Below are 12631 nucleotides of genomic sequence, written 5' to 3' on the forward strand. Positions count from 1 at the left end.
CTGCACAAATTGGCAGCTGTAAAGTAAAAGTAAGGAGGTTATTGCACTATATATATATTGAAGCATTAAGTGTAAAGCATGTGGATATACTGTATGGAAGCATTCAGCATTAATCAGCGGGGAATGTGAAATAAAACACGTAGGCTATTGTGTGCAGTTTTAGTTACCTTATTATGGGAAGCGTGCCGCACATTTGAGAATGCAGAAGGAGCAGTGTAGGGCAACCAAAGTTATTCAGGGATTTGGGGAATGAATTATAAAGAAAGATTAGCTAGGCTTGGCCTCTCTAACTTTGAAACAAGAATCGTGTTGAGCTGAGCAGCTTGCTTAGGCATGGTGATACTGAATTGGAAGCTCAGGAAAGTAATACTTTAGCTGAACTCTTTGACAGACTTGCTGGAAAAAACACCGTGAAAGATTTGGAGGGTATAGCTCTGTTGCAGTGTTGCTGGCCCCGAATCTACATGCAGGATTTTAGAGCAGGTGCAGATGAGAGCACAGGGAATTTAACCACCTGAATTTCATTCTAAATTTGAAGTTGGAGGATACTTTTCTGGTGAGCAAACAGGGAAAACATGGAACCGTGGCCTGCTGAGGCACTGGTGGTGCTGGCTCTTACCAATGGACTATATATTTCTTCTTTGTGTGCTGAAGTCCCATCATTGACTTCTCAGGATGTAAAAAGGAGGACCCAGAAGCCTGGACTCGGGTGTTTTTTAATTTCAGTGTGTCTTAGTTTTCACTGTGATGTTTTTATCCAAGTTTTCTGGAAAGCTTTTTGGAGAATCCAGACTGTTTTTGCCTTTTTGTACAGAGGAGCTGTTTCCAACCTACCCTTTGTATCACTGAGAATTCAACTGGGACACTTAACCTGTCCACAGTATAGATCACCCAACTGTACTACAAGAGCAAAGACAAATTTGCAATACCTTGGTGATCTGGATATTTGTGACTGCATCTGTGCATGTGGAATTTGTGGCTTAATGAACATCTGAGAGGGGATTCGAGGTCCTCAGGTTAAAGGCCCATATCCTGTAAAACACCACATTATGATTATTATATTCCTCTTCATTGATCAGCTGTCAGGGAGACAGACTCCAGTGCCACTTCGCTGATGGAACGGCAGCAATACAAATACCAGCGCCGCTCCGTAGAGCAGCTTGCAGTAATGCTGCCAAGCGCAGCTCCAGTAATTGCTTGGCAGCGATACAGGCAGTAGTGCTGCCCCATTGATCAGCCGCTCGTCACCGAGGCTCCAGCGACGCTCCGCCGATCGCTCGGCACCGCTGTGGCCTCCAGAGCTGCTCTGCAGACCTGGCTCCAGGACATCTTCGTCCACCTGCTGGATGTCCTGCCCCAAGAACCACGTCGGGCTGCCCAGATGGGGCCTTGATGATTTATTTGGTTTCCCACCTGATTTCTTTCTCAGCCGTGGTGGAATATGCTGCACTAATGCAAAGTTACTCCACTTGAAAGCCTGAGGCTCACAGCCTGTTTTTCTGAGTACTTGCCACAGTCCACAGCCCTCTGATCTGCCATCCAGTCTGATTCCAGTACTGCTCCATGGGTGGACAGGAATAAGTCTTTAAAAATAATAAGAACAGAGATACAACCGTGTCTGCAAGTGAATCGTTCCCTAGTGTTTCAAAGGCTGGGGGTGAGAGGTGGGAAAGGAAGTTGATCTGAAAAGCAGCCAGAACAGGCTGCTGGTATTTTAGCAGGGGACTCCCTAACAAATGTGCTCCTTTCACCTGGCTGATTGCTCCCGAGGAACAGGAAGCGTGCTGGGGGAGGCAGGCAGGCGAAATAACTGAGCACACGAGGTGAGTTGGCACGGGCTGGTTTCCATGCTGTGCCGCTGGAAAAGGAACAGATGAAGGTGTTGCTCTGCTCTATCCTGCGGTGGCTGGTCCTGCTCGTCCCAACCGGTCCCCTGGGGCTGTACATCTCTTGCTGGTTTGTGTACATGTAGTGGGGGAAAATGCCCCCATTGAGGCTCCTACTTTTTTTTTTGTTGTTGTTTTTTCTTATGTTCACCTAGGAAAGGCTGTTTCTGAGTTCAGCAAAGCTTGTACATAATGAAGGGAATCTGGACTTCTGCTGTGAGGGACATTCACCAACTCCAGCCCTTTATTTCATTTTTCTCCTGGGGTTATGCTGATGAACATACTTCACGGTTAAATTCAGGTGGCTGGTCTTCTCTCGGTGTTACTTTTTTTTCTGTTTTGTTTTGTGTTTTATTTTTATTTTTTTTCACCCCAGGACAGTTCAAATGTGTTAATTACCCTGAGGTAAAGAAGACATCTTTTAATGTGAAGGCTATCCCTGCATATGTGAAATATTTAACACTTGGTACGCTGAGACTTGCTCATCAAAGTATTTTTGTTAGCTTCAGGGGTAAATAATGTTTGGCAAGGAAGATTTAGCAGGCACCAGAGAGAGGGTGCCTTCATGCAAGGAAATCACCCAAACACCCCTCCAGTTTGCAGACTAATTTCAATATACCCTGTGTGTCTTGTTCTACCGTGCTGCTAAGCACAAAGTGCAAAGTGGGGGCAGATACTGTGCTCCATGGGAAGAATCACATTTCGTCTTGTAAAGTTTATTAGCATCCTTTCATATGTAGCAAATATTCTATTGGCTTTTACAGAAAGAAAACCAGTTGATTAAGTTGTAGATTCCTGATTTGGGACATGCATACGGTTAAACCCTTCATGTTTTCTTTACAAACTAATTCCTGGCCAATTTAGCTACATGAGGCAAAGCCTTCACTGATGGCTCCCCAGCACTGAAGATTTGTGGAAAACTTTAGCCCAGTTGATTAAAGGCTATATCAACAACACAGAGGTCTTTTGAATCTTGGTATAACTGCAATGCTGAACAGTTTGTTTCTTTAAAAAAAGAAAAAAGGAAAACTAGAAATAATACCATAATAAAGCAGACAATTAAAATGAAAACTACAAGGAAATCCATTTCAGGGAGATTTTTTGATCCATGGTTCCCAAGAACAGTTCTTTTTTTATGGCTCGGAAATTCAAATACTGAAAAACTGAGGAGTTTAGACAAAATACTTTTGGTTTTAGGCATTTTGTTTTTCAGGAAAAATAAGGCAAAAATTTTCCACACAAACCAACATTTTTCTCAGCCTCTCATGTTTCCTTGGAAATTTTCTTTAATTTGTTTCTGTTGGAGAACTCGTGTTCCACCACCGCCAGGGGAAGGATCCCCAGCCTACCTGACTCAAGTCCTCAAAAGCAAGCTGATGCAAAGTTACTCCACTTAGAGGTGGTTCTGTGGGCAGAGGAGGGTTATCATCAGTGCAAGTATCTCACAGATATTCCTGTGCACTCTTAACCTTTCTTTTTCTAAACCCTTTACGCATACTTACCGCTCCACAGATCCCAAATGATGGTGACTTGTGGACATCTGATGAGTGCTGTGCACGGCATGCATCAAACCATGGTTATGTGCATCTTACGGCTTTGCTCGAAAGTTTGCTCTTTGAAGATATCAGGAAGAATTTCTTCCTGGAGAGAGTGGTCAGGCATTGGAAGGGGCTGCCTGGGGAAGTGGTGGAGTCCCCATGCCAGGAGGTACCGAAGAGAAGTGTGGATGTGGCACTGAGGGACAGGGTTTAGTGATGGGACTCGGTAGGTCAGGTCGATGGTTGGACTTGATGATCTTGAATGTCTTTCTAGCCTAGGTGATTCTGATTCTTTACTTAGCGAAGGTTTGTCTGCGTACCTCAGGGGTTCCTGTTCCCTGTGAATGCCTCTCCTAGTCCTGTGACACAGCACAAGGTTGGCTCATCAGTGAGGAACGAAAGAGGACTCCTATTCTCGAAATGGTAGCTTCGCATTTATGAAAGCTGGAGGTTACAGGACGAGCCAGGAAGGAGTACATATAAAAGAGACGATTACTTTTCTGCTGGGAAGAAGTATTTTGCAGGCAAAAATGGTGTCAGTTCCTAAAAGCTTAAATCTGTGCTTTTCCTCTCGCAGTTTGGACTTCAAGGAGTGTCTCCAGCTTTAGTTACATGGTAAAGAAAGTATTACGTATGAAGATTTGCAGAAGACGTGCCTTCCCTGCATGGTTTCCGTTGCTGAAGCAGGGTGCGGATTTCCCTGGGAGCAGGAGGGGCAGGGTGCTGCTCTTACCCTCTGCCCCGATCGCCCAGGTGGAGGTCAGCCCTCTGCTGATGCCACCCCAAAGTGGCTGTGTGTGTCAGTGCCCCTCTCTCCCTGCCACCGTCCTCGTTACAGCAGCATCCGACCCTGAATGCTGAGGGCTGGTGTCTGGCTTCCCTCTGTGCTCTTTTGGCACATGTTATGCTCCAGTTTCCAACATGTATTCAGATGTTAGTCAGGAGTACCAAGACGCCCTATTTTTACAGAAAATCAATGGGGTTTAGCTGTTAAGTGCTTTCACCTGAGACTTTTAAAAGTGTCCCCCATCAATAACAAAACAAAAGCAACTAGCTGTGTTGCAAACTGGGAGCCTGCAATCTGGCTTTGGTCGTAGGACTAGCACTGAGATGTCAAAAGGTGCACACGGACCCATCTCCCAGCAATGAGCTGCACTGGCGAGTGCAAGGGATTATCTCTGAGCTGTAATTTCCACAGAGGAAAAGTTCACACTGGTCTTAAAACGTTTATTCTCACAAAGTGAGTGTGCTGCAGAAGCAAAACACTCAGCCTTTTAATGTCTTGTATAATTAAGGACCACTTTATTTTCTCTTTTTATTAATGACTTACCTTTAATGTTAGCCCGATGACACAGTTGTGTAATTTAATGTGAAATGTATTATTCAGCTAGCTGCCGCCTTACAGAAAGGTTTTGACAGGCTGTAATGGTTTTGGTTTCAGGACAATAAACAATCTTTTCTATAAATGCTGGGAAGAAACTTGAAGAAAGTGAGGTGGCTCTTTTAGTAGTTTGATGGGATTTTGTATTTTCTTAAGAAAAGTATAATTAAATAAAAATACAGCCTATCATAGCAACGGCAAATCAGTTATTCCGTTCCCAATTCAGAGGAAGAATTTAAGCATATGCCTTAGTCTCACTGGGGGCTTGCCTCAATGAAGCTTATGCTCTCTTGACTCAAGACTGAGTTTAAGCAATTATTTACCCTTTGCATAGTAAAATTTGCAGAAAGAGATATAGCATCTTTTATTAAACCAGTGTTTTGTAAGGGACTTCAGCATGTGCACAGTCTTATAAAACACAAGTTGGAGTCTGTGGAAAAGTAGCATTTGATTAAATTAAACAAATTTGTAACTGCTCCCATGGTTTCATTGAACTGGGGGCAGAAATATTAATAATTAATTGGTTGCATGAGGAGCTCTCCTGTGGGAGCAAAGGATTTGATTCAGTGACCCAGGCCTAAATTCCACTTGCAGAAGCAAAAACATCATATAAGGGAAAAAAAGGAGAGAGAGCTGCTTGCAGCCCTGCACTCAGTACTTACTACCAACTGAGTGAAAATGTGCAATCTCTTTTTAGTGCCATTTTCTTAGAAAACACAGGCAGTGCAACCAGCCTGTGGCACTCAGTTGCATTAGATCTGATGGCTGATTTCCTCCAAATTGAGTGGGCATTTAAAAACAACAACAAAACAACAGTTGACTTAAGTTTTGTCAGAAGAGGTGTCCAGGCAGAGGTGCCCTTAGCCAGGTCAAGGAGTGCCATGGGAACCTCGATGCCGAGGCCGCAGGGGCACAGATTGGACACGTGCCTGAGCCACGGCCAAGCCCTGGTGGGAGCTCAGGGCTGGGCACACGCCTCCTTTGGGCAGGGGCTCTCTGTTTTTCACCAGCGTCCAAGCTGGCTGCCCTGCACTCTGTCTTAGTCACCTGCATTGATCTCTGATTTTGTGCAGACAAGAGACTCGCTTGTACCCATGCAAAGTGCTATTGATACCCATCCCTGCCCATGGGACCCTCATTTCCCAGCTGAGGGTGTCTGGAAGCAACGCCTGGCATCGAGCAGTTTAGGTGCACCGTTACAGGTTGCTTCTCCAAAGCCAGGTCCTCAGCACTTTATATCACTCCCCCCCAGCACCCCAGCCCCGAGGAAAGGGATGTGCTTTCCCTATACCCGGTCCTGTAGCACCCAGCCAACCCTGCGGTCCTGCCCACCTACATCCCGGCAGCCTGACCTGGGGGAAGGCATGTGTTATTGCTCCTGTGCTCAGACTAAAGGAGTGCCCAGGGCTGTGCAGAGATGTCTGTGGCAGAGCTATCAGCTGAACCCAGACGGTCCCTAGCAGAGGGCAAAAGCTTAAACCACAAGGTCCTGCCTTCCCTTCCTCCCCATAATAAGCAAATAATTTGGAGGCGAGCACATTAAAAGGAGGGGAAGAGAGCTCCACGCGGCAGGCCGTGCTGCTTGCTGCCTGCCCTGCAGGAAATCTCAGCAGCATTTCCAGGGCCTCGCGAGTCCTGTAGCTAGACACCGGGTACAGGGGAATGGAGAGGAGTTTGTCTCACGTCCCCTGTACATTAGGCAGCACTGATATGCTTAAATTATGATCTTGCAATTAAAAACTGTATTAAAATCTTCTGCTGGTTCTGGAGTGGGAAGCTGTAGTAAATCAGATAGCTACATGGAGACTCTTAGACAAGTTACGAATTATTCATAACCAATTATGTAAATTCCTCTGGAGCTGTAATAGTAAAAAACATCCCAGAGCCCGGTACAAAAAGTGGGTTGGTTTGGTTACCCCCAGAGAAGGAGAAGCACTATTATTGTTTAAGTCTAGTCTGTAAATGTGTTAATGGATCCACTCTGAAGTATCTGAGGGGAGAAAGAACAGACGCAACCTATTAACTGCCCATGTCCTAGTAATCATCGAATAAATTGACTTTTATTGTATCCAAAAGTAAGAAATCTTCTGGGATAAAAAACCTTTTGCTACTTGGCTGCTGATAATTGGAATCAACAACTCAAGGAATTAAGGAGGCTAGATCAGCTACATGCTTTTAAAATGATTTGCAGCTGACGTATTGCCAGTTATGCACTCCATGGGCTAATCTCTAATTGTATTTTCATGTATGGTTCTGGACTGAGTGGGTGATTTATGTGACACACAGTTTGATCTACTCATCACCAGCCCTTAATATATAGAATTTGCCATTCCACGTCGAGCTATTTGTCCAACAAATCCAATCTGCTGCATTTGGTAGTGGCTGAAGCAAGTCCTTTCAAGGAAGCACCCTTTGCTGAAGCAGGCGGGCAGAGGGGCTGCTGAAAGCAGGGGTGGCTGCTGGTGGTACCCTGGGTATTTCCACCAGCGAGATCCAGGCAGCCCTGACCTCTCTGTGGAAGCAATAGAGGCCGGTCGCACTTTCCAAGGGCTCCTCAGAGCCACAAAGCATTTGTCAAGTGTCGGGGAGCCGCGAGGCAGGAGCCGACAGACAGCGCCGAGACCCTCGTGTTCAGAGGGAACCCCTGAGGTTAGGCTCCAGTTCAGAGGCCAGGAAGCTGCAAGCTAGCTCTGCTCTGGGAGCTATCGAATCAGTTACTCCATCTCTCTGAACTTGTTTCCGCCCACTCCTTCTCTTGCATAATTAGACTGTAAGCTCTTCAGGGCAGGGACCATCTTTTTATAATCTGTTTTGTGTAACACCTAGCACAATGGGGTGCCAGTCTCACCTGAGGCATGTAGGCACTGCTGTGTTATAGATAATTAGGATTTTTTTTAGGCACCACTGTAGTACAAATAACCAGGGTGTTTTTGTTGTTGTTTACTCTTGGCCAAATCCTGCTTGCAAGCTGAAGGCACGCAGCGAGCAGAGGAGCAGCGGATGCACAGCAGGCGTTGTGGCACAGGCTGAGTTTAGAGAAGAGCAAAACACCCGTGTGAGCTTGTGGTGATGCCAGCAGAGCTCTGCAGGCCTCCTGCTTTATTCCTGGCTCGGCCACTGATTCCCGCATTGCTTTCAGCTAGCCTCTTTGTTACTTTTCAGCAAACTTTCCTTTCTAAGAAAAGTGGAATTAACGACCGGCTCCCTTATTAAGGGCTTTGGGAGCTTCAGCTACAAACACCGAGTTTGTGGAGAAATATTAAGAAATTAGGGTAAATTCTGTTTAATTCATCCTCATACTTGCATAGATGAGGGGATGTTCTTACAGCACATCTGTAACATACTGTATTCTGCATGGGCAGAACCAGGGAGAAATAACAGAAATTCAAGTACCAGAAATGCACGTGTTCATCTGACCAGCCATGTGTGCATATATACACGTGTGTGAGAAATGCTTTTTTTTTTTCTTTTTATTTTTTAAAGTCACAGAACTGTTCTTTGTTTCCTTAATCTCACCGTAGATGGTTTCCTCTTTGCATGCCCATTCTGTAATTCCCCCAGCAGACATCTGTCAGGAATACACAAAAACTAGCACAGCTTTGATGCAACAACAGAATCCTGGAAACTAATCAAGAAAAAAAAAAAATTGCCCTTGTAAAACTGGGTCTGTAATTATTATGGGAGCCAAGATATCGAGATAATAAGGAGACAGCCCTAAATAACTTGGGGGAATTACAGAAGGTAATAATGTACTGCACCGCTGCCAGACGGAGTTAGACAGACAGAGTGGCTATGGGTTTTGGCCTGGGTTCTGCATTGTGTTAGAGCGGCTCCGCTGCTGCCAGAGCGAGGAAGGTGAGCAAGGCGCGGGGCTGGGCAGCCCTGCCCCGGCGGTCCCTCGCCCCGCAGCCTGGGGGGGCTTCAGCCCTCCTTCCCCCTGGGAGCTGGAAGGGGCCGTCGCAGGGCAGCCCGAAACCCGCTGTGATTTCCAGGACCAGCTTTTCCTTCCCGTGGCTGCTTGGCTGTGACATCTCGCACCCGCTCGGTGCCAGCAAACCTGCCTCGAGTGCAGGCATCTCAGCCATAGCCCCCCGCAACGCGATAGCAGCGTGGTAGCCGGCCGTGCGAAACAGGGAAAGGGTTACCAAAAAAAAAAAAAAAGAAAAAGAAAAAGCAAAACTGTTGCCGTCTCTGAGGGAGGGAGTGTCAGCTCGGCTTTGCTGGTTATGGTAAACTGTTGTACACAAGCTCGTATCCTCAAACAGGAATCTCTGTGCCAGAAAAGTCCAATGTAGCCCTGGAAAACAGATGGTGTGGGAGCGAGCTAATCAGGAGTGGTTGCCCTGTTGCATTCGTGCGCTGCCAGAAGAGCCAAGCCAAGATTGTGTTGCTTTCTTTCGCAGCCACCTTCAGCGGGGCAAGAGCGGCCGGGTAAATTAGCCTGCAGTGCTGCTGCAGCTAGCCTGCTTCCAGTACCGGAGCGAGCTTGTTGAAAGCTGGCATGGGCACCTCGGTGCTGCGGTGTAGACATATCCTTTGGGTGTAATAACAATAGAAAGATGAGATATGTAGTTTTCAGAGGTTTTGGAGCAATAGGGTGTTGAGATAATACAGGCAATCAAGCTCAAAATATATCTGGTGGTGGTTTCTAACCCTACTGGTATTTCTCCTCGGGGTTCAGTGTGTTAGAAGAAGCCAAGGGCATGTTTTAAAGTACTCAGAACCCACAACCAGGAGTGAAGATTTCCAAGGATCTTAGCACTCGTTTAGACAAACAAAAATCAGTCTGAGGTACAAAGCTGCTCTGCAAACTGGGGGCTGAACTCATTTGGAAATTCGGCTTTTAAGTGCTGCCGATTTACTATTCAGCAAGACAAGATCTTTGCATCCTTTTCAGCATAGCAAATGCTATTTAAAGGCGCAAATGCACACATCTTATTAAACAACGTTTCTGTTTCGCTGGGTTTCCTTACTCCAGGATGGGGACCTAGGGCTGCTATCCCTACAGAAGACTGACTTCAGCCCTCAGAACTGAATCTTAAATAGCAACCTCTTCACTCTTCCCCTTAATCTTGGAGATGCATTAAAATACTCTGAAATAGAAAAAACACACGTGTGTGAGCACTGGAAATCCTAGTGAAGCCTGAATCACCCTGTATAGCAGCACTTTCCAGGGACACTTATTACCTCTCCTCTAATGTCCTAGTACTCAGTAATTGTAGGAGCATAGCATGCTACTGCTAAGTGTTTTTAAATTAGGATTTAAAAACTTCTCCTGTGGCTACCCCTGTTGATTACGAATCTGTTTTTTTTCCCTACCAAGACCCAGAATTTTGGCTCCAGCACCCTCATCAGTTGTAATTACTGTGCCCTTTTACATGGAAAATGTGATCAACTTCAGCTTGTCTGAGCTGCTTCATCCATCTGCACCTGTGGCTATGGAGGGAATGGCTCATGCTGGAAATTCTGACTTTATCAGAGCGGCAATTATTAATCCTAGGGAATCGCATTTAAAAATACCTTCCTTTTTATTAGAATCATTAAGAGAAGTCTTGTCCTTGATGACCTGCTAATAGCTTATCCTGCTAATTCCAACGTAAAGTATAAAAACCTCTTTAGTTTGAATCAAAATCATGTTTTAAAGACATAGGAATATAGTTGACAAATGAATCTAATTCACTGGGGGTAAATATGGCCAAGGTATATCCCTTCACTCCCTGCTCTCTTAGAATCCTGTTTAATTCACAAAGAAAAGCAACAGGGTTTTTTTTGCGTTCAGTGGATTTCTGATTGTGTTAATCCAAGGTGGTCTTTGTGGCTCTAGGATTCAGGGTGAGCTTACGAGGGGCTTACGAGGTTTGCGTCCATCAGGAACTTGAGCTAACTTTGCCTGCATGTCCTGCATCTTGCTGCAGCTCAGACCAAGGTTGGGATACTTCAGTGGCTTTGGTTTCAACACAAAAATTTCTTCCAGTCAGGTCAGGATGAGCCACTCCAAGGTCTGATCTTTTAGATGACTGTTCCAGCTGCTGCTTTTTACCGTGGATTAATTGAGGTAAAAAGACAAAAGTTCACAGTCTATGCAAATAGGTACAAACACGGGGAGAGAACAGGAACAACTCCCAAGCCCTGCAGCAGCCCTGGAATGCACTGCATGTCCCCTCCTCCTCTGCAGCACGTGTCCCCCTGCCCTAAAAGACCTGTGCTCAGATTAAACCTGTCCAAGAAGCTAGGACGTCCACCTGCAGCTGTCAGATCAGGCACCAGCTCGCATTGCTGGACCCTGATGCAGTTCCCACTGCTCTCTGCCCACGTCTGTGCAGCCATCCCAAAGCCTGCAAACATCCTGTGTTTGCAAGCCTCAGAAATCCGCTTGTGCAGGGGAGAGGTGTGGCATGAGCGCTCCTTTTGCAATAACAAGCTTGTCTTTCCACCGATTCTGCCTGGGTGGCACAGCAACCACAGGCTCTCATCATTAGCAACAATTGGTGGGTCCCAGATTTAGCTCTGTCACCGCAAACCCTGTCTTTTGCTCGAGCGGTCTCCAGCTTTAGCAAGTGGCAACTCCCTTAATTATACATTTTTATCTCCTCCACCCCAGCTACTGCACTTGGGGCTGGGGGAAGGGAGGAAAGAGCAAAAAGGAGGAATCAAATGGGAAAAGTTAAGTACCCGGGTGCAAGGAGCACTGCAGTCCATCTTACTGGCTATAACTCCATTCCCTGCAGCAATTTTAGCAAGGGCTTTGGCCAAATGATTTTTCCTTTCTGGATGTGGGGCTGTTGCTTGGGGCTGTATTTTGGGGCTTTTCTCCCCCTTTTCTTCCAGCTCAGGAAGGCTTTTTTTGCAGCTCCTCCTCTCTGGCTTGGCTTGGGGTGAACCCAGCTTTGTCCTAAGCCCACCGCCCTCTCCTTGGGCATCCTCCTGCCCCGGCCGGGGGCTCTCCAGGGCTCTCATCCTTCCCTGTTCCTTTCTTTTTCTTTTTCCTTTGCTGCCCCCTATCCCCCAGCCTTGCTCTGCCGTCTATCACATGAAGCCATAATTTGCTGCATAGGCATAAAATACTGTGAACTGCTGCACCTTTTGCACATGGATAGGTCAAAAAGAAGTGTAGCAATTTGCTTGAACATGTGCACGGGCAGTATTAATGCAGATCAGTTGCAAGAAATAACGTAATACAGATTTGCCAACGTATGTATTGCATAAATGCTGACAGGTGCTGACAGAAGTGTGTGCGTAAACATTTAATAGCACTGTTAATTCATAGCACAACAGTTGCTGTTGGCATGGTTTGGAATTTATTATATTTTGCTATTTATTCCTAGTCAGCTTGTTGTCCATCATCCTTCCAGATGGCATGTCTACCGCGATTCCTTCCTCCTGAAATTTGCATGATGCTTTTCCTGCGAGCAAGGCAGGGTGGCCGATAGCTCAAGTTGGGCTTGCAGACTCCAAAGCCTCCTTTCTTGCTCGATACGAGCCCACTTCGTGTCTGTGGAGAATTCCCCTAATCTCTTTATATCTTAATTGCTCTCTGTGAATAGGGGGAAATAAATATTTCATTCCCTTATAGATGCATTTCCCTTTTCTGTTTTTCTTTTCTAATCTATTCAGATGTACGTGGTGAAAACCTGGCCCCACCAAAGGCAAAGGCAAAACCACCGCTGATTTCAGTTCAACAAAGATTCACCTTAACTGACTCTGCCTAAAAGTTAGGTACCTTGTCCAAGATAATCATCTAGGCTCCTTTTATAGTCCCTGTCGAAAGGTACTGGCACCTCCAGCATCAATTCACCCTCCCCGTCTCAGATAGCTATCTTGGGATG

At 46.0% G+C, this 12631-nt stretch overlaps 1 long non-coding RNA gene across 5 annotated transcripts in view; it reads left to right on the top strand.

Moving 5' to 3' along the window:
- Positions 1–12631, top strand: part of LOC310884422 — an 84522-nt gene that overhangs the window by 28651 nt on the left and 43240 nt on the right. For 2 of the 5 annotated variants that reach the window (XR_014574205.1, XR_014574209.1), the window contains one exon: positions 4002–11788. The exons of the other annotated variants lie outside the window; for them this stretch is intronic. This is a non-coding gene — a long non-coding RNA (uncharacterized lncRNA). Of the gene's footprint in view, positions 1–4001; positions 11789–12631 lie in introns of those variants that run through there. 5 annotated transcript variants of the gene reach the window in all.

Source organism: Anser anser, assembly GCF_964211835.1.
Source record: "Anser anser genome assembly, chromosome: 20".
Classification (NCBI taxonomy): Eukaryota; Metazoa; Chordata; class Aves; order Anseriformes; family Anatidae; genus Anser; species Anser anser.